General features: G+C 45.7%; 11 pseudogenes; all 11 read left to right on the plus strand.

The window, feature by feature from the left end:
• The first annotated feature begins 973 nt into the window (after nt 1-973).
• Nucleotides 974-1,237, plus strand: LOC130286750 (U2 spliceosomal RNA; annotated as a pseudogene).
• A 1,473-nt stretch (nt 1,238-2,710) lies between these two features.
• Nucleotides 2,711-2,974, plus strand: LOC130287731 (U2 spliceosomal RNA; annotated as a pseudogene).
• Nucleotides 2,975-4,444: 1,470 nt separating this feature from the next.
• Nucleotides 4,445-4,708, plus strand: LOC130287609 (U2 spliceosomal RNA; annotated as a pseudogene).
• A 7,115-nt stretch (nt 4,709-11,823) lies between these two features.
• LOC130287732 (U2 spliceosomal RNA) lies at nt 11,824-12,087 on the plus strand (annotated as a pseudogene).
• A 1,473-nt stretch (nt 12,088-13,560) lies between these two features.
• On the plus strand, nt 13,561-13,824 carry LOC130286751 (U2 spliceosomal RNA; annotated as a pseudogene).
• A 1,468-nt stretch (nt 13,825-15,292) lies between these two features.
• LOC130289687 (U2 spliceosomal RNA) lies at nt 15,293-15,556 on the plus strand (annotated as a pseudogene).
• A 1,481-nt stretch (nt 15,557-17,037) lies between these two features.
• LOC130288329 (U2 spliceosomal RNA) lies at nt 17,038-17,303 on the plus strand (annotated as a pseudogene).
• A 1,477-nt stretch (nt 17,304-18,780) lies between these two features.
• On the plus strand, nt 18,781-19,044 carry LOC130286752 (U2 spliceosomal RNA; annotated as a pseudogene).
• A 1,469-nt stretch (nt 19,045-20,513) lies between these two features.
• Nucleotides 20,514-20,777, plus strand: LOC130289298 (U2 spliceosomal RNA; annotated as a pseudogene).
• A 1,469-nt stretch (nt 20,778-22,246) lies between these two features.
• Nucleotides 22,247-22,510, plus strand: LOC130289299 (U2 spliceosomal RNA; annotated as a pseudogene).
• A 1,474-nt stretch (nt 22,511-23,984) lies between these two features.
• Nucleotides 23,985-24,248, plus strand: LOC130287702 (U2 spliceosomal RNA; annotated as a pseudogene).
• Nucleotides 24,249-24,381: the final 133 nt, after the last annotated feature.

Below are 24,381 nucleotides of genomic sequence, written 5' to 3' on the forward strand. Positions count from 1 at the left end.
CTGAAGAAGAAGAAGAAGAAGAAGACGGAAAAAAATATATATAAAAAGAAAAAGAGAGAGAGAGAGACTGACTTAGTGAGCGAGTGAGTGAGAGAGTGAGAGTGAGTGAGAGTGAATGAGTGAGTGAGTGATTGAGTGAGTGAGTGAGTGAGTGAGAACAAATGAGTTAAAGCAAGTGAGTGAGAGAGATCGAATGAATGAAAGTCTGAATGACAGAAAGAAAAAAGGATGAAGAAAGAAGCATGAAGAAAAAAAAATGTATATGGAGTTGCTGACATGAGTGCAATCTACAAAGCCGTTGAGGCTGATCCTCATGGGAGGATTATTGCACCAGGACCCTTAGCACTTTTAAAATGCCTTTCAATGCCACGGGCTAGATGTAAACTGCAGATGACCATGTTGTGGTAGTTACCATGGATACCCAAGTGATGTGTGAGCTAACACATAGGCCCAACAGATTCCAAGAAGGCCAGAATCACCAGCGGCACCACCATCGATTGTCAGGTCACCCGGATTCAGCAAATACCAGAGTCCAAAATGATGCAGGTTTATACTGTTAATTTTCAGTTTATCGTTACAGTTGGTGTTATTCCATGTCGGAAGGGACGCAGCTACAGCCAGTGGGGTAACTAGAGACAGGCAGGCAGCTATGTGCAACAAAGGTAGGCGTGTTGTTTTCATATGCAGATCTGAAATATTGTCTTATATGCAAGAGGAGGAGTGATGGGGGTTCAGGCAAAAGCCAGGCTATGGATTGCATTGCTAAATGCTCCATCAGAGTGCAATGGTCGCCTGTCCTTTTTTTAAGTGATGATGTGGGTTTAGCCTGTGCTGTATGTATGTATGGGTGGCTGACTGCCACCCACCCAGAAAGTGTATGGGAGGCTGGTTGGCTGCCAGCCTTCCTTCCATTCCTATGAGTAATGTGAGTGCTCATGAAGGGGACATGGTTGGGTCCACCCCTTTCCCGGTTATCCCCTCTAGGCCTTTTGGCTTAGATCAAGTGTAAAAAAAGAAAGGATCTTGCGACAGATCGCATCCTGAGGCACGTTTTTTTTTGTGTGAATACTTGCACTTGGGTGACTTGTGAGCACATACTGATACATACGTTCCCTATCTGGGGACCATAAATTAAATGGATTTTTGAGAAAGGGAGCTGATTTGGAAGCTTGCTTCTGTCGCCCTATGCATTGACCCGATGTGGCAGTATCTTCGGGTAGTGAACAGTGCACCACCCCATTCCAGTGTTAAACAAGAAAGATTCTCATTTAATCCTCTGTGGGTGAGAATTTGAGTTTGAGAATTGGAGACCAAAATGATGAGTTGCACTGACTGGTTTATGAACGTCTATTCATTTAGTGTTTTAATGACCATGTTTGCACACTGATTGGTGTAAAAAAATAAAATAAAACTAAATAATAATAATCTAGCACACCTGTGCAGGTTTGACATGACATGACAGGTAGCTGTCTTGTGGGTGGTGCTGAATCCTGTTAAATGACATGAGGGTCTCATGCCTATACACAAGGGTGTGTCATTGCTGTTGCTTGACCATGCATTGGTTTCTGTGGTCAGTGAATGATAAAAACAAAATTTACCATCCATTGATGGATGGGAAATCCGCCATGAGGCATTTGTTTTTAGAAACTGCTGCTCACAACCAATGTTGCAATGGAGTGTCTCCATCTGCTGGTGGTATTGGAAAGGCATTAGTGCTATGACAGGGTCTGAAGAAGAAGAAGAAGAAGAAGAAGAAGACGGAAAAAAATATATATAAAAAGAAAAAGAGAGAGAGAGAGAGAGACTGACTTAGTGAGCGAGTGAGTGAGAGAGTGAGAGTGAGTGAGAGTGAATGAGTGAGTGAGTGATTGAGTGAGTGAGTGAGTGAGTGAGAACAAATGAGTTAAAGCAAGTGAGTGAGAGAGATCGAATGAATGAAAGTCTGAATGACAGAAAGAAAAAAGGATGAAGAAAGAAGCATGAAGAAAAAAAAATGTATATGGAGTTGCTGACATGAGTGCAATCTACAAAGCCGTTGAGGCTGATCCTCATGGGAGGATTATTGCACCAGGACCCTTAGCACTTTTAAAATGCCATTCAATGCCACGGGCTAGATGTAAACTGCAGATGACCATGTTGTGGTAGTTACCATGGATACCCAAGTGATGTGTGAGCTAACACATAGGCCCAACAGATTCCAAGAAGGCCAGAATCACCAGCGGCACCACCATCGATTGTCAGGTCACCCGGATTCAGCAAATACCAGAGTCCAAAATGATGCAGGTTTATACTGTTAATTTTCAGTTTATCGTTACAGTTGGTGTTATTCCATGTCGGAAGGGACGCAGCTACAGCCAGTGGGGTAACTAGAGACAGGCAGGCAGCTATGTGCAACAAAGGTAGGCGTGTTGTTTTCATATGCAGATCTGAAATATTGTCTTATATGCAAGAGGAGGAGTGATGGGGGTTCAGGCAAAAGCCAGGCTATGGATTGCATTGCTAAATGCTCCATCAGAGTGCAATGGTCGCCTGTCCTTTTTTTAAGTGATGATGTGGGTTTAGCCTGTGCTGTATGTATGTATGGGTGGCTGACTGCCACCCACCCAGAAAGTGTATGGGAGGCTGGTTGGCTGCCAGCCTTCCTTCCATTCCTATGAGTAATGTGAGTGCTCATGAAGGGGACATGGTTGGGTCCACCCCTTTCCCGGTTATCCCCTCTAGGCCTTTTGGCTTAGATCAAGTGTAAAAAAAGAAAGGATCTTGCGACAGATCGCATCCTGAGGCACGTTTATTTTTGAGTGAATACTTGCACTTGGGTGACTTGTGAGCACATACTGATACATACGTTCCCTATCTGGGGACCATAAATTAAATGGATTTTTGAGAAAGGGAGCTGATTTGGAAGCTTGCTTCTGTCGCCCTATGCATTGACCCGATGTGGCAGTATCTTCGGGTAGTGAACAGTGCACCACCCCATTCCAGTGTTAAACAAGAAAGATTCTCATTTAATCCTCCGTGGGTGAGAATTTGAGTTTGAGAATTGGAGACCAAAATGATGAGTTGCACTGACTGGTTTATGAACGTCTATTCATTTAGCGTTTTAATGACCATGTTTGCACACTGATTGGTGTAAAAAAATAAAATAAAACTAAATAATAATAATCTAGCACACCTGTGCAGGTTTGACATGACATGACAGGTAGCTGTCTTGTGGGTGGTGCTGAATCCTGTTAAATGACATGAGGGTCTCATGCCTATACACAAGGGTGTGTCATTGCTGTTGCTTGACCATGCATTGGTTTCTGTGGTCAGTGAATGATAAAAACAAAATTTACCATCCATTGATGGATGGGAAATCCGCCATGAGGCATTTGTTTTTAGAAACTGCTGCTCACAACCAATGTTGCAATGGAGTGTCTCCATCTGCTGGTGGTATTGGAAAGGCATTAGTGCTATGACAGGGTCTGAAGAAGAAGAAGAAGAAGAAGAAGACGGAAAAAAATATATATAAAAAGAAAAAGAGAGAGAGAGAGAGAGACTGACTTAGTGAGCGAGTGAGTGAGAGAGTGAGAGTGAGTGAGAGTGAATGAGTGAGTGAGTGATTGAGTGAGTGAGTGAGTGAGTGAGAACAAATGAGTTAAAGCAAGTGAGTGAGAGAGATCGAATGAATGAAAGTCTGAATGACAGAAAGAAAAAAGGATGAAGAAAGAAGCATGAAGAAAAAAAAATGTATATGGAGTTGCTGACATGAGTGCAATCTACAAAGCCGTTGAGGCTGATCCTCATGGGAGGATTATTGCACCAGGACCCTTAGCACTTTTAAAATGCCATTCAATGCCACGGGCTAGATGTAAACTGCAGATGACCATGTTGTGGTAGTTACCATGGATACCCAAGTGATGTGTGAGCTAACACATAGGCCCAACAGATTCCAAGAAGGCCAGAATCACCAGCGGCACCACCATCGATTGTCAGGTCACCCGGATTCAGCAAATACCAGAGTCCAAAATGATGCAGGTTTATACTGTTAATTTTCAGTTTATCGTTACAGTTGGTGTTATTCCATGTCGGAAGGGACGCAGCTACAGCCAGTGGGGTAACTAGAGACAGGCAGGCAGCTATGTGCAACAAAGGTAGGCGTGTTGTTTTCATATGCAGATCTGAAATATTGTCTTATATGCAAGAGGAGGAGTGATGGGGGTTCAGGCAAAAGCCAGGCTATGGATTGCATTGCTAAATGCTCCATCAGAGTGCAATGGTCGCCTGTCCTTTTTTTAAGTGATGATGTGGGTTTAGCCTGTGCTGTATGTATGTATGGGTGGCTGACTGCCACCCACCCAGAAAGTGTATGGGAGGCTGGTTGGCTGCCAGCCTTCCTTCCATTCCTATGAGTAATGTGAGTGCTCATGAAGGGGACATGGTTGGGTCCACCCCTTTCCCGGTTATCCCCTCTAGGCCTTTTGGCTTAGATCAAGTGTAAAAAAAGAAAGGATCTTGCGACAGATCGCATCCTGAGGCACGTTTTTTTTTGTGTGAATACTTGCACTTAGGTGACTTGTGAGCACATACTGATACATACGTTCCCTATCTGGGGACCATAAATTAAATGGATTTTTGAGAAAGGGAGCTGATTTGGAAGCTTGCTTCTGTCGCCCTATGCATTGACCCGATGTGGCAGTATCTTCGGGTAGTGAACAGTGCACCACCCCATTCCAGTGTTAAACAAGAAAGATTCTCATTTAATCCTCCGTGGGTGAGAATTTGAGTTTGAGAATTGGAGACCAAAATGATGAGTTGCACTGACTGGTTTATGAACGTCTATTCATTTAGCGTTTTAATGACCATGTTTGCACACTGATTGGTGTAAAAAAATAAAATAAAACTAAATAATAATAATCTAGCACACCTGTGCAGGTTTGACATGACATGACAGGTAGCTGTCTTGTGGGTGGTGCTGAATCCTGTTAAATGACATGAGGGTCTCATGCCTATACACAAGGGTGTGTCATTGCTGTTGCTTGACCATGCTGTTACGCCGAGCGCTCCGGGTCCCCGCTCCTCCCCGGAGCGCTCGCTTCACTCCCTCCGCTGCAGCGCTCCGGTCACGTCCTCTGACCCGGGGCGCTGCGATCCTGCTGCCAGCCGGGATGCGATTCGCGATGCGGGTAGCGCCCGCTCGCGATGCGCACCCCGGCTCCCCTACCTGACTCGCTCCCCGTCTGTTCTGTCCCGGCGCGCGCGGCCCCGCTCCCTAGGGCGCGCGCGCGCCGGGTCTCTGCGATTTAAAGGGCCACTGCGCCGCTGATTGGCGCAGTGGTTCCAATTAGAGTTTTCACCTGTGCACTTCCCTATATTACCTCACTTCCCTTGCACTCCCTTGCCGGATCTTGTTGCCTTAGTGCCAGTGAAAGCGTTCCTTGTGTGTTCCTTGCCTGTGTTTCCAGACCTTCTGCCGTTGCCCCTGACTACGATCCTTGCTGCCTGCCCCGACCTTCTGCTACGTCCGACCTTGCTTCTGCCTACTCCCTTGTACCGCGCCTATCTTCAGCAGCCAGAGAGGTGAGCCGTTGCTAGTGGATACGACCTGGTCACTACCGCCGCAGCAAGACCATCCCGCTTTGCGGCGGGCTCTGGTGAAAACCAGTAGTGGCTTAGAACCGGTCCACTAGCACGGTCCACGCCAATCCCTCTCTGGCACAGAGGGTCCACTACCTGCCTGCCGGCATCGTGACAGTAGATCCGGCCATGGATCCCGCTGAAGTTCCTCTGCCAGTTGTCGCTGACCTCACCACGGTGGTCGCCCAGCAGTCACAACAGATAGCGCAACAAGGCCAACAGCTGTCTCAACTGACCGTTATGCTACAACAGTTGCTACCACAGCTTCAGCAGTCATCTCCTCCGCCAGCTCCTGCACCTCCTCCGCAGCGAGTGGCCGCTCCTGGGATACGCTTATCCTTGCCAGATAAATTTGATGGGGACTCTAAGTTTTGCCGTGGCTTTCTCTCCCAATGTTCCCTGCATCTGGAGATGATGTCGGACCTGTTTCCCACTGAAAGGTCTAAGGTGGCTTTCGTAGTCAGTCTTCTGTCCGGAAAAGCCCTGTCATGGGCCACACCGCTCTGGGACCGCAATGACCCCGTCACTGCCTCTGTACACTCCTTCTTCTCGGAAATCCGAAGTGTCTTTGAGGAACCTGCCCGAGCCTCTTCTGCTGAGACTGCCCTGTTGAACCTGGTCCAGGGTAATTCTTCCGTTGGCGAGTACGCCGTACAATTCCGTACACTTGCTTCAGAATTGTCCTGGAATAATGAGGCCCTCTGCGCGACCTTCAAAAAAGGCCTATCCAGCAACATTAAAGATGTTCTGGCCGCACGAGAAATTCCTGCTAATCTACATGAACTTATTCACCTAGCCACTCGCATTGACATGCGTTTTTCTGAAAGGCGTCAGGAACTCCGCCAAGATATGGACTCTGTTCGCACGAGGCGTTTCGTCTCCTCGGCTCTTCTCTCCTCTGGTCCCCTGCAATCTGTTCCTGTGCCCCCCGCCGTGGAGGCTATGCAGGTCGACCGGTCTCGCCTGACACCTCAAGAGAGGACACGACGCCGTATGGAGAACCTCTGCCTGTACTGTGCTAGTACCGAACACTTCCTGAGGGATTGTCCTATCCGTCCTCCCCGCCTGGAAAGACGTACGCTGACTCCGCACAAAGGTGAGACAGTCCTTGATGTCTACTCTGCTTCTCCACGTCTTACTGTGCCTGTGCGGTTGTCTGCCTCTGCCTTCTCCTTCTCTACAGTGGCTTTCTTGGACTCTGGATCTGCAGGAAATTTTATTTTGGCCTCTCTCGTCAACAGGTTCAACATCCCTGTGACCGGTCTTGCCAGACCCCTCTACATCAATTGTGTAAATAATGAAAGATTGGACTGTACCATACGTTTCCGCACGGAGCCCCTTCTTATGAGCATCGGATCTCATCATGAGAGGATTGAACTTTTGGTCCTCCCCAATTGCACCTCGGAGATTCTCCTTGGACTTCCCTGGCTTCAACTTCATTCCCCAACCCTGGATTGGTCCACTGGGGAGATCAAGAGTTGGGGGTCCTCTTGTTCCAAGAACTGTCTAAAACCGGTTCCCAGTAACCCTTGCCGTAACCCTGTGGTTCCTCCAGTAACCGGTCTCCCTAAGGCCTATATGGACTTCGCGGATGTTTTCTGCAAAAAACAAGCTGAGACTCTACCTCCTCACAGGCCTTATGATTGCCCTATCGACCTCCTCCCGGGTACTACTCCACCCCGGGGCAGAATTTATCCTCTCTCTGCCCCAGAGACTCTTGCCATGTCCGAATACGTCCAGGAGAATCTAAAAAAGGGCTTTATCCGTAAATCCTCCTCTCCTGCCGGAGCCGGATTTTTCTTTGTGTCCAAAAAAGATGGCTCCCTACGTCCTTGCATTGACTACCGCGGTCTTAATAAAATCACGGTTAAGAACCGCTACCCCTTACCCCTCATCTCTGAACTCTTTGATCGCCTCCAAGGTGCCCACATCTTCACTAAATTAGACTTAAGAGGCGCCTATAACCTCATCCGCATCAGAGAGGGGGACGAGTGGAAAACGGCATTTAACACCAGAGATGGACACTTTGAGTATTTGGTCATGCCCTTTGGACTGTGTAATGCCCCTGCCGTCTTCCAAGACTTTGTCAATGAAATTTTTCGTGATCTGTTATACTCCTGTGTTGTGGTATATCTGGACGATATCCTAATTTTTTCTGCCAATCTAGAAGAACACCGCCAGCATGTCCGTATGGTTCTTCAGAGACTTCGTGACAACCAACTCTATGCCAAAATTGAGAAATGTCTGTTTGAATGCCAATCTCTTCCTTTTCTAGGATATTTGGTCTCTGGCCAGGGACTACAGATGGATCCAGACAAGCTCTCTGCCGTCTTAAATTGGCCACGCCCCTCCGGACTCCGTGCTATCCAACGCTTTTTGGGGTTCGCCAATTATTACAGGCAATTTATTCCACATTTTTCTACCATTGTGGCTCCTATCGTGGCTTTAACCAAGAAAAATGCTGATCCCAAGTCCTGGCCTCCTCAAGCAGAAGACTCCTTTAAACGACTCAAGTCTACCTTTTCTTCGGCTCCCGTGCTCTCCAGACCTGACCCTTCCAAACCCTTCCTATTGGAGGTTGATGCCTCCTCAGTAGGAGCTGGAGCTGTTCTTCTACAAAAAAATCCTTCCGGGCATGCTGTCACTTGTGGTTTTTTCTCTAGGACCTTCTCTCCAGCGGAGAGGAACTACTCCATCGGGGATCGAGAGCTTCTAGCCATTAAATTAGCACTTGAGGAATGGAGGCATCTGCTGGAGGGATCAAGATTTCCTGTTATTATCTACACCGACCACAAGAACCTCTCCTACCTCCAGTCGGCCCAACGGCTGAATCCTCGCCAGGCCCGGTGGTCTCTGTTCTTTGCCCGATTTAATTTTGAGATTCACTTTCGTCCTGCCGATAAGAACATTAGGGCCGATGCTCTCTCTCGTTCCTCGGATGCCTCAGAAGTTGATCTCCCTCCGCAACACATCATTCCACCTGACTGCCTGATCTCCACTTCTCCTGCCTCCATCAGGCAGACTCCTCCAGGAAAGACCTTTGTTTCTCCACGCCAACGCCTCGGAATCCTCAAATGGGGTCACTCCTCCCATCTCGCAGGTCATGCGGGCATCAAGAAATCTGTGCAACTCATCTCCCGCTTCTATTGGTGGCCGACTCTGGAGACGGATGTTGGGGACTTTGTGCGAGCCTGCACTATCTGTGCCCGGGATAAGACTCCTCGCCAGAAGCCCGCTGGTTTTCTTCATCCTCTGCCTGTCCCCAAACAGCCTTGGTCTCTGATTGGTATGGATTTTATTACTGATTTACCCCCTTCCCGTGGCAACACCGTTATTTGGGTGGTCGTTGATCGATTCTCCAAAATGGCACATTTCATCCCTCTTCCTGGTCTTCCTTCTGCGCCTCAGTTGGCTAAACAATTTTTTGTACACATTTTTCGTCTTCACGGGTTGCCTACGCAGATTGTCTCGGATAGAGGGGTCCAATTCGTGTCTAAATTCTGGAGGGCTCTCTGTAAACAACTCAAGATTAAATTAAATTTTTCCTCTGCATATCATCCCCAGTCCAATGGACAAGTAGAAAGAATTAACCAGATCCTGGGTGATTATTTGCGACATTTTGTTTCCTCCCGCCAGGATGACTGGGCAGATCTCCTTCCATGGGCCGAATTTTCGTATAACTTCAGGGTCTCTGAATCTTCCTCCAAATCCCCATTTTTCGTGGTGTACGGCCGTCACCCTCTTCCCCCCCTCCCTACCCCCTTGCCCTCTGGTCTGCCCGCTGTGGATGAAATTTCTCGTGACCTTTCCATTATATGGAGAGAGACCCAAAATTCTCTTTTACAGGCTTCTTCACGCATGAAGAGGTTCGCGGATAAGAAAAGAAGAGCTCCCCCCGTTTTTTCCCCTGGAGACAAGGTATGGCTCTCCGCTAAATATGTCCGCTTCCGTGTCCCTAGCTACAAGTTGGGACCACGCTATCTTGGTCCTTTCAAAATTTTGTGTCAAATTAATCCTGTCTCTTATAAACTTCTTCTTCCTCCTTCTCTTCGTATCCCTAATGCCTTTCACGTCTCTCTTCTCAAACCACTCATCCTCAACCGTTTTTCTCCCAAATCTGTTCCTCCCACTCCTGTTTCCGGCTCCTCGGACGTCTTCTCGGTCAAGGAAATTTTGGCTGCCAAAAAGGTCAGAGGGAAAAATTTTTTTTTAGTTGACTGGGAGGGTTGTGGTCCTGAAGAGAGATCCTGGGAACCTGAGGACAACATCCTTGACAAAAGTCTGCTCCTCAGGTTCTCAGGCTCCAAGAAGAGGGGGAGACCCAAGGGGGGGGGTACTGTTACGCCGAGCGCTCCGGGTCCCCGCTCCTCCCCGGAGCGCTCGCTTCACTCCCTCCGCTGCAGCGCTCCGGTCACGTCCTCTGACCCGGGGCGCTGCGATCCTGCTGCCAGCCGGGATGCGATTCGCGATGCGGGTAGCGCCCGCTCGCGATGCGCACCCCGGCTCCCCTACCTGACTCGCTCCCCGTCTGTTCTGTCCCGGCGCGCGCGGCCCCGCTCCCTAGGGCGCGCGCGCGCCGGGTCTCTGCGATTTAAAGGGCCACTGCGCCGCTGATTGGCGCAGTGGTTCCAATTAGAGTTTTCACCTGTGCACTTCCCTATATTACCTCACTTCCCTTGCACTCCCTTGCCGGATCTTGTTGCCTTAGTGCCAGTGAAAGCGTTCCTTGTGTGTTCCTTGCCTGTGTTTCCAGACCTTCTGCCGTTGCCCCTGACTACGATCCTTGCTGCCTGCCCCGACCTTCTGCTACGTCCGACCTTGCTTCTGCCTACTCCCTTGTACCGCGCCTATCTTCAGCAGCCAGAGAGGTGAGCCGTTGCTAGTGGATACGACCTGGTCACTACCGCCGCAGCAAGACCATCCCGCTTTGCGGCGGGCTCTGGTGAAAACCAGTAGTGGCTTAGAACCGGTCCACTAGCACGGTCCACGCCAATCCCTCTCTGGCACAGAGGGTCCACTACCTGCCTGCCGGCATCGTGACACATGCATTGGTTTCTGTGGTCAGTGAATGATAAAAACAAAATTTACCATCCATTGATGGATGGGAAATCCGCCATGAGGCATTTGTTTTTAGAAACTGCTGCTCACAACCAATGTTGCAATGGAGTGTCTCCATCTGCTGGTGGTATTGGAAAGGCATTAGTGCTATGACAGGGTCTGAAGAAGAAGAAGAAGAAGAAGAAGAAGAAGACGGAAAAAAATATATATAAAAAGAAAAAGAGAGAGAGAGAGAGAGACTGACTTAGTGAGCGAGTGAGTGAGAGAGTGAGAGTGAGTGAGAGTGAATGAGTGAGTGAGTGATTGAGTGAGTGAGTGAGTGAGTGAGTGAGAACAAATGAGTTAAAGCAAGTGAGTGAGAGAGATCGAATGAATGAAAGTCTGAATGACAGAAAGAAAAAAGGATGAAGAAAGAAGCATGAAGAAAAAAAAATGTATATGGAGTTGCTGACATGAGTGCAATCTACAAAGCCGTTGAGGCTGATCCTCATGGGAGGATTATTGCACCAGGACCCTTAGCACTTTTAAAATGCCATTCAATGCCACGGGCTAGATGTAAACTGCAGATGACCATGTTGTGGTAGTTACCATGGATACCCAAGTGATGTGTGAGCTAACACATAGGCCCAACAGATTCCAAGAAGGCCAGAATCACCAGCGGCGCCACCATCGATTGTCAGGTCACCCGGATTCAGCAAATACCAGAGTCCAAAATGATGCAGGTTTATACTGTTAATTTTCAGTTTATCGTTACAGTTGGTGTTATTCCATGTCGGAAGGGACGCAGCTACAGCCAGTGGGGTAACTAGAGACAGGCAGGCAGCTATGTGCAACAAAGGTAGGCGTGTTGTTTTCATATGCAGATCTGAAATATTGTCTTATATGCAAGAGGAGGAGTGATGGGGGTTCAGGCAAAAGCCAGGCTATGGATTGCATTGCTAAATGCTCCATCAGAGTGCAATGGTCGCCTGTCCTTTTTTTAAGTGATGATGTGGGTTTAGCCTGTGCTGTATGTATGTATGGGTGGCTGACTGCCACCCACCCAGAAAGTGTATGGGAGGCTGGTTGGCTGCCAGCCTTCCTTCCATTCCTATGAGTAATGTGAGTGCTCATGAAGGGGACATGGTTGGGTCCACCCCTTTCCCGGTTATCCCCTCTAGGCCTTTTGGCTTAGATCAAGTGTAAAAAAAGAAAGGATCTTGCGACAGATCGCATCCTGAGGCACGTTTATTTTTGAGTGAATACTTGCACTTGGGTGACTTGTGAGCACATACTGATACATACGTTCCCTATCTGGGGACCATAAATTAAATGGATTTTTGAGAAAGGGAGCTGATTTGGAAGCTTGCTTCTGTCGCCCTATGCATTGACCCGATGTGGCAGTATCTTCGGGTAGTGAACAGTGCACCACCCCATTCCAGTGTTAAACAAGAAAGATTCTCATTTAATCCTCCGTGGGTGAGAATTTGAGTTTGAGAATTGGAGACCAAAATGATGAGTTGCACTGACTGGTTTATGAACGTCTATTCATTTAGCGTTTTAATGACCATGTTTGCACACTGATTGGTGTAAAAAAATAAAATAAAACTAAATAATAATAATCTAGCACACCTGTGCAGGTTTGACATGACATGACAGGTAGCTGTCTTGTGGGTGGTGCTGAATCCTGTTAAATGACATGAGGGTCTCATGCCTATACACAAGGGTGTGTCATTGCTGTTGCTTGACCATGCATTGGTTTCTGTGGTCAGTGAATGATAAAAACAAAATTTACCATCCATTGATGGATGGGAAATCCGCCATGAGGCATTTGTTTTTAGAAACTGCTGCTCACAACCAATGTTGCAATGGAGTGTCTCCATCTGCTGGTGGTATTGGAAAGGCATTAGTGCTATGACAGGGTCTGAAGGAGAAGAAGAAGAAGAAGAAGAAGACGGAAAAAAATATATATAAAAAGAAAAAGAGAGAGAGAGAGAGAGACTGACTTAGTGAGCGAGTGAGTGAGAGAGTGAGAGTGAGTGAGAGTGAATGAGTGAGTGAGTGATTGAGTGAGTGAGTGAGTGAGTGAGAACAAATGAGTTAAAGCAAGTGAGTGAGAGAGATCGAATGAATGAAAGTCTGAATGACAGAAAGAAAAAAGGATGAAGAAAGAAGCATGAAGAAAAAAAAATGTATATGGAGTTGCTGACATGAGTGCAATCTACAAAGCCGTTGAGGCTGATCCTCATGGGAGGATTATTGCACCAGGACCCTTAGCACTTTTAAAATGCCATTCAATGCCACGGGCTAGATGTAAACTGCAGATGACCATGTTGTGGTAGTTACCATGGATACCCAAGTGATGTGTGAGCTAACACATAGGCCCAACAGATTCCAAGAAGGCCAGAATCACCAGCGGCACCACCATCGATTGTCAGGTCACCCGGATTCAGCAAATACCAGAGTCCAAAATGATGCAGGTTTATACTGTTAATTTTCAGTTTATCGTTACAGTTGGTGTTATTCCATGTCGGAAGGGACGCAGCTACAGCCAGTGGGGTAACTAGAGACAGGCAGGCAGCTATGTGCAACAAAGGTAGGCGTGTTGTTTTCATATGCAGATCTGAAATATTGTCTTATATGCAAGAGGAGGAGTGATGGGGGTTCAGGCAAAAGCCAGGCTATGGATTGCATTGCTAAATGCTCCATCAGAGTGCAATGGTCGCCTGTCCTTTTTTTAAGTGATGATGTGGGTTTAGCCTGTGCTGTATGTATGTATGGGTGGCTGACTGCCACCCACCCAGAAAGTGTATGGGAGGCTGGTTGGCTGCCAGCCTTCCTTCCATTCCTATGAGTAATGTGAGTGCTCATGAAGGGGACATGGTTGGGTCCACCCCTTTCCCGGTTATCCCCTCTAGGCCTTTTGGCTTAGATCAAGTGTAAAAAAAGAAAGGATCTTGCGACAGATCGCATCCTGAGGCACGTTTTTTTTTGTGTGAATACTTGCACTTGGGTGACTTGTGAGCACATACTGATACATACGTTCCCTATCTGGGGACCATAAATTAAATGGATTTTTGAGAAAGGGAGCTGATTTGGAAGCTTGCTTCTGTCGCCCTATGCATTGACCCGATGTGGCAGTATCTTCGGGTAGTGAACAGTGCACCACCCCATTCCAGTGTTAAACAAGAAAGATTCTCATTTAATCCTCCGTGGGTGAGAATTTGAGTTTGAGAATTGGAGACCAAAATGATGAGTTGCACTGACTGGTTTATGAACGTCTATTCATTTAGCGTTTTAATGACCATGTTTGCACACTGATTGGTGTAAAAAAATAAAATAAAACTAAATAATAATAATCTAGCACACCTGTGCAGGTTTGACATGACATGACAGGTAGCTGTCTTGTGGGTGGTGCTGAATCCTGTTAAATGACATGAGGGTCTCATGCCTATACACAAGGGTGTGTCATTGCTGTTGCTTGACCATGCATTGGTTTCTGTGGTCAGTGAATGATAAAAACAAAATTTACCATCCATTGATGGATGGGAAATCCGCCATGAGGCATTTGTTTTTAGAAACTGCTGCTCACAACCAATGTTGCAATGGAGTGTCTCCATCTGCTGGTGGTATTGGAAAGGCATTAGTGCTATGACAGGGTCTGAAGAAGAAGAAGAAGAAGAAGAAGACGGAAAAAAATATATATAAAAAGAAAAAGAGAGAGAGAGAGAGAGAGACTGACTTAGTGAGCGAGTGAGTGAGAGAGTGAGAGTGAGTGAGAGTGAATGAGTGAGTGAGTGATTGAGTGAGTGAGTGAGTGAGAACAAATGAGTTAAAGCAAGTGAGTGAGAGAGATCGAATGAATGAAAGTCTGAATGACAGAAAGAAAAAAGGATGAAGAAAGAAGCATGAAGAAAAAAAAATGTATATGGAGTTGCTGACATGAGTGCAATCTACAAAGCCGTTGAGGCTGATCCTCATGGGAGGATTATTGCACCAGGACCCTTAGCACTTTTAAAATGCCATTCAATGCCACGGGCTAGATGTAAACTGCAGATGACCATGTTGTGGTAGTTACCATGGATACCCAAGTGATGTGTGAGCTAACACATAGGCCCAACAGATTCCAAGAAGGCCAGAATCACCAGCGGCACCACCATCGATTGTCAGGTCACCCGGATTCAGCAAATACCAGAGTCCAAAATGATGCAGGTTTATACTGTTAATTTTCAGTTTATCGTTACAGTTGGTGTTATTCCATGTCGGAAGGGACGCAGCTACAGCCAGTGGGGTAACTAGAGACAGGCAGGCAGCTATGTGCAACAAAGGTAGGCGTGTTGTTTTCATATGCAGATCTGAAATATTGTCTTATATGCAAGAGGAGGAGTGATGGGGGTTCAGGCAAAAGCCAGGCTATGGATTGCATTGCTAAATGCTCCATCAGAGTGCAATGGTCGCCTGTCCTTTTTTTAAGTGATGATGTGGGTTTAGCCTGTGCTGTATGTATGTATGGGTGGCTGACTGCCACCCACCCAGAAAGTGTATGGGAGGCTGGTTGGCTGCCAGCCTTCCTTCCATTCCTATGAGTAATGTGAGTGCTCATGAAGGGGACATGGTTGGGTCCACCCCTTTCCCGGTTATCCCCTCTAGGCCTTTTGGCTTAGATCAAGTGTAAAAAAAGAAAGGATCTTGCGACAGATCGCATCCTGAGGCCCTTTTTTTTTTGTGTGAATACTTGCACTTGGGTGACTTGTGAGCACATACTGATACATACGTTCCCTATCTGGGGACCATAAATTAAATGGATTTTTGAGAAAGGGAGCTGATTTGGAAGCTTGCTTCTGTCGCCCTATGCATTGACCCGATGTGGCAGTATCTTCGGGTAGTGAACAGTGCACCACCCCATTCCAGTGTTAAACAAGAAAGATTCTCATTTAATCCTCCGTGGGTGAGAATTTGAGTTTGAGAATTGGAGACCAAAATGATGAGTTGCACTGACTGGTTTATGAACGTCTATTCATTTAGCGTTTTAATGACCATGTTTGCACACTGATTGGTGTAAAAAAATAAAATAAAACTAAATAATAATAATCTAGCACACCTGTGCAGGTTTGACATGACATGACAGGTAGCTGTCTTGTGGGTGGTGCTGAATCCTGTTAAATGACATGAGGGTCTCATGCCTATACACAAGGGTGTGTCATTGCTGTTGCTTGACCATGCATTGGTTTCTGTGGTCAGTGAATGATAAAAACAAAATTTACCATCCATTGATGGATGGGAAATCCGCCATGAGGCATTTGTTTTTAGAAACTGCTGCTCACAACCAATGTTGCAATGGAGTGTCTCCATCTGCTGGTGGTATTGGAAAGGCATTAGTGCTATGACAGGGTCTGAAGAAGAAGAAGAAGAAGAAGAAGAAGAAGAAGAAGAAGACGGAAAAAAATATATATAAAAAGAAAAAGAGAGAGAGAGAGACTGACTTAGTGAGCGAGTGAGTGAGAGAGTGAGAGTGAGTGAGAGTGAATGAGTGAGTGAGTGATTGAGTGAGTGAGTGAGTGAGTGAGAACAAATGAGTTAAAGCAAGTGAGTGAGAGAGATCGAATGAATGAAAGTCTGAATGACAGAAAGAAAAAAGGATGAAGAAAGAAGCATGAAGAAAAAAAAATGTATATGGAGTTGCTGACATGAGTGCAATCTACAAAGCCGTTGAGGCTGATCCTCATGGGAGGATTATTGCACCAGGACCCTTAGCACTTTTAAAATGCCATTCAATGCCACGGGCTAGATGTAAACTGCAGATGACCATGTTGTGGTAGTTACCATGGATACCCAAGTGATGTGTGAGCTAACACATAGGCCCAACAGATTCCAAGAAGGCCAGAATCACCAGCGGCACCACCATCGATTGTCAGGTCACCCGGATTCAGCAAATACCAGAGTCCAAAATGATGCAGGTTTATACTGTTAATTTTCAGTTTATCGTTACAGTTGGTGTTATTCCATGTCGGAAGGGACGCAGCTACAGCCAGTGGGGTAACTAGAGACAGGCAGGCAGCTATGTGCAACAAAGGTAGGCGTGTTGTTTTCATATGCAGATCTGAAATATTGTCTTATATGCAAGAGGAGGAGTGATGGGGGTTCAGGCAAAAGCCAGGCTATGGATTGCATTGCTAAATGCTCCATCAGAGTGCAATGGTCGCCTGTCCTTTTTTTAAGTGATGATGTGGGTTTAGCCTGTGCTGTATGTATGTATGGGTGGCTGACTGCCACCCACCCAGAAAGTGTATGGGAGGCTGGTTGGCTGCCAGCCTTCCTTCCATTCCTATGAGTAATGTGAGTGCTCATGAAGGGGACATGGTTGGGTCCACCCCTTTCCCGGTTATCCCCTCTAGGCCTTTTGGCTTAGATCAAGTGTAAAAAAAGAAAGGATCTTGCGACAGATCGCATCCTGAGGCACGTTTTTTTTTTTGTGTGAATACTTGCACTTGGGTGACTTGTGAGCACATACTGATACATACGTTCCCTATCTGGGGACCATAAATTAAATGGATTTTTGAGAAAGGGAGCTGATTTGGAAGCTTGCTTCTGTCGCCCTATGCATTGACCCGATGTGGCAGTATCTTCGGGTAGTGAACAGTGCACCACCCCATTCCAGTGTTAAACAAGAAAGATTCTCATTTAATCCTCCGTGGGTGAGAATTTGAGTTTGAGAATTGGAGACCAAAATGATGAGTTGCACTGACTGGTTTATGAACGTCTATTCATTTAGCGTTTTAATGACCATGTTTGCACACTGATTGGTGTAAAAAAATAAAATAAAACTAAATAATAATAATCTAGCACACCTGTGCAGGTTTGACATGACATGACAGGTAGCTGTCTTGTGGGTGGTGCTGAATCCTGTTAAATGACATGAGGGTCTCATGCCTATACACAAGGGTGTGTCATTGCTGTTGCTTGACCATGCATTGGTTTCTGTGGTCAGTGAATGATAAAAACAAAATTTACCATCCATTGATGGATGGGAAATCCGCCATGAGGCATTTGTTTTTAGAAACTGCTGCTCACAACCAATGTTGCAATGGAGTGTCTCCATCTGCTGGTGGTATTGGAAAGGCATTAGTGCTATGACAGGGTCTGAAGAAGAAGAAGAAGAAGAAGAAGAAGACGGAAAAAAATATATATAAAAAGAAAAAGAGAGAGAGAGAGAGAGACTGACTTAGTGAGCGAGTGAGTGAGAGAGTGAGAGTGAGTGAGAGTGAATGAGTGAGTGAGTGATTGAGTGAGTGAGTGAGTGAGTGAGTGAGAACAAATGAGTTAAAGCAAGTGAGTGAGAGAGATCGAATGAATGAAAGTCTGAATGACAGAAAGAAAAAAGGATGAAGAAAGAAGCATGAAGAAAAAAAAATGTATATGGAGTTGCTGACATGAGTGCAATCTACAAAGCCGTTGAGGCTGATCCTCATGGGAGGATTATTGCACCAGGACCCTTAGCACTTTTAAAATGCCATTCAATGCCACGGGCTAGATGTAAACTGCAGATGACCATGTTGTGGTAGTTACCATGGATACCCAAGTGATGTGTGAGCTAACACATAGTCCCAACAGATTCCAAGAAGGCCAGAATCACCAGCGGCACCACCATCGATTGTCAGGTCACCCGGATTCAGCAAATACCAGAGTCCAAAATGATGCAGGTTTATACTGTTAATTTTCAGTTTATCGTTACAGTTGGTGTTATTCCATGTCGGAAGGGACGCAGCTACAGCCAGTGGGGTAACTAGAGACAGGCAGGCAGCTATGTGCAACAAAGGTAGGCGTGTTGTTTTCATATGCAGATCTGAAATATTGTCTTATATGCAAGAGGAGGAGTGATGGGGGTTCAGGCAAAAGCCAGGCTATGGATTGCATTGCTAAATGCTCCATCAGAGTGCAATGGTCGCCTGTCCTTTTTTTAAGTGATGATGTGGGTTTAGCCTGTGCTGTATGTATGTATGGGTGGCTGACTGCCACCCACCCAGAAAGTGTATGGGAGGCTGGTTGGCTGCCAGCCTTCCTTCCATTCCTATGAGTAATGTGAGTGCTCATGAAGGGGACATGGTTGGGTCCACCCCTTTCCCGGTTATCCCCTCTAGGCCTTTTGGCTTAGATCAAGTGTAAAAAAAGAAAGGATCTTGCGACAGATCGCATCCTGAGGCACGTTTTTTTTTGTGTGAATACTTGCACTTGGGTGACTTGTGAGCACATACTGATACATACGTTCCCTATCTGGGGACCATAAATTAAATGGATTTTTGAGAAAGGGAGCTGATTTGGAAGCTTGCTTCTGTCGCCCTATGCATTGACCCGATGTGGCAGTATCTTCGGGTAGTGAACAGTGCACCACCCCATTCCAGTGTTAAACAAGAAAGATTCTCATTTAATACTCCGTGGGTTTGAATTTGAGTTTGAGAATTGGAGACCAAAATGATGAGTTGCACTGACTGGTTTATGAACGTCTATTCATTTAGCGTTTTAATGACCATGTTTGCACACTGATTGGTGTAAAAAAATAAAATAAAACTAAATAATAATAATCTAGCACACCTGTGCAGGTTTGACATGACATGACAGGTAGCTGTCTTGTGGGTGGTGCTGAATCCTGTTAAATGACATGAGGGTCTCATGCCTATACACAAGGGTGTGTCATTGCTGTTGCTTGACCATGCATTGGTTTCTGTGGTCAGTGAATGATAAAAACTAAATTTACCATCCATTGATGGATGGGAAATCCGCCATGAGGCATTTGTTTTTAGAAACTGCTGCTCACAACCAATGTTGCAATGGAGTGTCTCCATCTGCTGGTGGTATTGGAAAGGCATTAGTGCTATGACAGGGTCTGAAGAAGAAGAAGAAGAAGAAGAAGAAGACGGAAAAAAATATATATAAAAAGAAAAAGAGAGAGAGAGAGAGAGACTGACTTAGTGAGCGAGTGAGTGAGAGAGTGAGAGTGAGTGAGAGTGAATGAGTGAGTGAGTGATTGAGTGAGTGAGTGAGTGAGAACAAATGAGTTAAAGCAAGTGAGTGAGAGAGATCGAATGAATGAAAGTCTGAATGACAGAAAGAAAAAAGGATGAAGAAAGAAGCATGAAGAAAAAAAAATGTATATGGAGTTGCTGACATGAGTGCAATCTACAAAGCCGTTGAGGCTGATCCTCATGGGAGGATTATTGCACCAGGACCCTTAGCACTTTTAAAATGCCATTCAATGCCACGGGCTAGATGTAAACTGCAGATGACCATGTTGTGGTAGTTACCATGGATACCCAAGTGATGTGTGAGCTAACACATAGGCCCAACAGATTCCAAGAAGGCCAGAATCACCAGCGGCACCACCATCGATTGTCAGGTCACCCGGATTCAGCAAATACCAGAGTCCAAAATGATGCAGGTTTATACTGTTAATTTTCAGTTTATCGTTACAGTTGGTGTTATTCCATGTCGGAAGGGACGCAGCTACAGCCAGTGGGGTAACTAGAGACAGGCAGGCAGCTATGTGCAACAAAGGTAGGCGTGTTGTTTTCATATGCAGATCTGAAATATTGTCTTATATGCAAGAGGAGGAGTGATGAGGGTTCAGGCAAAAGCCAGGCTATGGATTGCATTGCTAAATGCTCCATCAGAGTGCAATGGTCGCCTGTCCTTTTTTTAAGTGATGATGTGGGTTTAGCCTGTGCTGTATGTATGTATGGGTGGCTGACTGCCACCCACCCAGAAAGTGTATGGGAGGCTGGTTGGCTGCCAGCCTTCCTTCCATTCCTATGAGTAATGTGAGTGCTCATGAAGGGGACATGGTTGGGTCCACCCCTTTCCCGGTTATCCCCTCTAGGCCTTTTGGCTTAGATCAAGTGTAAAAAAAGAAAGGATCTTGCGACAGATCGCATCCTGAGGCACGTTTTTTTTTGTGTGAATACTTGCACTTGGGTGACTTGTGAGCACATACTGATACATACTTTCCCTATCTGGGGACCATAAATTAAATGGATTTTTGAGAAAGGGAGCTGATTTGGAAGCTTGCTTCTGTCGCCCTATGCATTGACCCGATGTGGCAGTATCTTCGGGTAGTGAACAGTGCACCACCCCATTCCAGTGTTAAACAAGAAAGATTCTCATTTAATACTCCGTGGGTTTGAATTTGAGTTTGAGAATTGGAGACCAAAATGATGAGTTGCACTGACTGGTTTATGAACGTCTATTCATTTAGCGTTTTAATGACCATGTTTGCACACTGATTGGTGTAAAAAAATAAAATAAAACTAAATAATAATAATCTAGCACACCTGTGCAGGTTTGACATGACATGACAGGTAGCTGTCTTGTGGGTGGTGCTGAATCCTGTTAAATGACATGAGGGTCTCATGCCTATACACAAGGGTGTGTCATTGCTGTTGCTTGACCATGCATTGGTTTCTGTGGTCAGTGAATGATAAAAACTAAATTTACCATCCATTGATGGATGGGAAATCCGCCATGAGGCATTTGTTTTTAGAAACTGCTGCTCACAACCAATGTTGCAATGGAGTGTCTCCATCTGCTGGTGGTATTGGAAAGGCATTAGTGCTATGACAGGGTCTGAAGAAGAAGAAGAAGAAGAAGAAGAAGACGGAAAAAAATATATATAAAAAGAAAAAGAGAGAGAGAGAGAGAGACTGACTTAGTGAGCGAGTGAGTGAGAGAGTGAGAGTGAGTGAGAGTGAATGAGTGAGTGAGTGATTGAGTGAGTGAGTGAGTGAGAACAAATGAGTTAAAGCAAGTGAGTGAGAGAGATCGAATGAATGAAAGTCTGAATGACAGAAAGAAAAAAGGATGAAGAAAGAAGCATGAAGAAAAAAAAATGTATATGGAGTTGCTGACATGAGTGCAATCTACAAAGCCGTTGAGGCTGATCCTCATGGGAGGATTATTGCACCAGGACCCTTAGCACTTTTAAAATGCCATTCAATGCCACGGGCTAGATGTAAACTGCAGATGACCATGTTGTGGTAGTTACCATGGATACCCAAGTGATGTGTGAGCTAACACATAGGCCCAACAGATTCCAAGAAGGCCAGAATCACCAGCGGCACCACCATCGATTGTCAGGTCACCCGGATTCAGCAAATACCAGAGTCCAAAATGATGCAGGTTTATACTGTTAATTTTCAGTTTATCGTTACAGTTGGTGTTATTCCATGTCGGAAGGGACGCAGCTACAGCCAGTGGGGTAACTAGAGACAGGCAGGCAGCTATGTGCAACAAAGGTAGGCGTGTTGTTTTCATATGCAGATCTGAAATATTGTCTTATATGCAAGAGGAGGAGTGATGAGGGTTCAGGCAAAAGCCAGGCTATGGATTGCATTGCTAAATGCTCCATCAGAGTGCAATGGTCGCCTGTCCTTTTTTTAAGTGATGATGTGGGTTTAGCCTGTGCTGTATGTATGTATGGGTGGCTGACTGCCACCCACCCAGAAAGTGTATGGGAGGCTGGTTGGCTGCCAGCCTTCCTTCCATTCCTATGAGTAATGTGAGTGCTCATGAAGGGGACATGGTTGGGTCCACCCCTTTCCCGGTTATCCCCTCTAGGCCTTTTGGCTTAGATCAAGTGTAAAAAAAGAAAGGATCTTGCGACAGATCGCATCCTGAGGCACGTTTTTTTTTGTGTGAATACTTGCACTTGGGTGACTTGTGAGCACATACTGATACATACTTTCCCTATCTGGGGACCATAAATTAAATGGATTTTTGAGAAAGGGAGCTGATTTGGAAGCTTGCTTCTGTCGCCCTATGCATTGACCCGATGTGGCAGTATCTTCGGGTAGTGAACAGTGCACCACCCCATTCCAGTGTTAAACAAGAAAGATTCTCATTTAATCCTCCGTGGGTGAGAATTTGAGTTTGAGAATTGGAGACCAAAATGATGAGTTGCACTGACTGGTTTATGAACGTCTATTCATTTAGCGTTTTAATGACCATGTTTGCACACTGATTGGTGTAAAAAAATAAAATAAAACTAAATAATAATAATCTAGCACACCTGTGCAGGTTTGACATGACATGACAGGTAGCTGTCTTGTGGGTGGTGCTGAATCCTGTTAAATGACATGAGGGTCTCATGCCTATACACAAGGGTGTGTCATTGCTGTTGCTTGACCATGCATTGGTTTCTGTGGTCAGTGAATGATAAAAACAAAATTTACCATCCATTGATGGATGGGAAATCCGCCATGAGGCATTTGTTTTTAGAAACTGCTGCTCACAACCAATGTTGCAATGGAGTGTCTCCATCTGCTGGTGGTATTGGAAAGGCATTAGTGCTATGACAGGGTCTGAAGAAGAAGAAGAAGAAGAAGAAGACGGAAAAAAATATATATAAAAAGAAAAAGAGAGAGAGAGAGAGAGAGAGACTGACTTAGTGAGCGAGTGAGTGAGAGAGTGAGAGTGAGTGAGAGTGAATGAGTGAGTGAGTGATTGAGTGAGTGAGTGAGTGAGTGAGAACAAATGAGTTAAAGCAAGTGAGTGAGAGAGATCGAATGAATGAAAGTCTGAATGACAGAAAGAAAAAAGGATGAAGAAAGAAGCATGAAGAAAAAAAAATGTATATGGAGTTGCTGACATGAGTGCAATCTACAAAGCCGTTGAGGCTGATCCTCATGGGAGGATTATTGCACCAGGACCCTTAGCACTTTTAAAATGCCATTCAATGCCACGGGCTAGATGTAAACTGCAGATGACCATGTTGTGGTAGTTACCATGGATACCCAAGTGATGTGTGAGCTAACACATAGGCCCAACAGATTCCAAGAAGGCCAGAATCACCAGCGGCACCACCATCGATTGTCAGGTCACCCGGATTCAGCAAATACCAGAGTCCAAAATGATGCAGGTTTATACTGTTAATTTTCAGTTTATCGTTACAGTTGGTGTTATTCCATGTCGGAAGGGACGCAGCTACAGCCAGTGGGGTAACTAGAGACAGGCAGGCAGCTATGTGCAACAAAGGTAGGCGTGTTGTTTTCATATGCAGATCTGAAATATTGTCTTATATGCAAGAGGAGGAGTGATGGGGGTTCAGGCAAAAGCCAGGCTATGGATTGCATTGCTAAATGCTCCATCAGAGTGCAATGGTCGCCTGTCCTTTTTTTAAGTGATGATGTGGGTTTAGCCTGTGCTGTATGTATGTATGGGTGGCTGACTGCCACCCACCCAGAAAGTGTATGGGAGGCTGGTTGGCTGCCAGCCTTCCTTCCATTCCTATGAGTAATGTGAGTGCTCATGAAGGGGACATGGTTGGGTCCACCCCTTTCCCGGTTATCCCCTCTAGGCCTTTTGGCTTAGATCAAGTGTAAAAAAAGAAAGGATCTTGCGACAGATCGCATCCTGAGGCACGGTTTTTTTTGTGTGAATACTTGCACTTGGGTGACTTGTGAGCACATACTGATACATACGTTCCCTATCTGGGGACCATAAATTAAATGGATTTTTGAGAAAGGGAGCTGATTTGGAAGCTTGCTTCTGTCGCCCTATGCATTGACCCGATGTGGCAGTATCTTCGGGTAGTGAACAGTGCACCACCCCATTCCAGTGTTAAACAAGAAAGATTCTCATTTAATCCTCCGTGGGTGAGAATTTGAGTTTGAGAATTGGAGACCAAAATGATGAGTTGCACTGACTGGTTTATGAACGTCTATTCATTTAGCGTTTTAATGA

This window comes from Hyla sarda, chromosome 8, assembly GCF_029499605.1.
Source record: "Hyla sarda isolate aHylSar1 chromosome 8, aHylSar1.hap1, whole genome shotgun sequence".
In the NCBI taxonomy this organism is placed as follows: Eukaryota; Metazoa; Chordata; class Amphibia; order Anura; family Hylidae; genus Hyla; species Hyla sarda.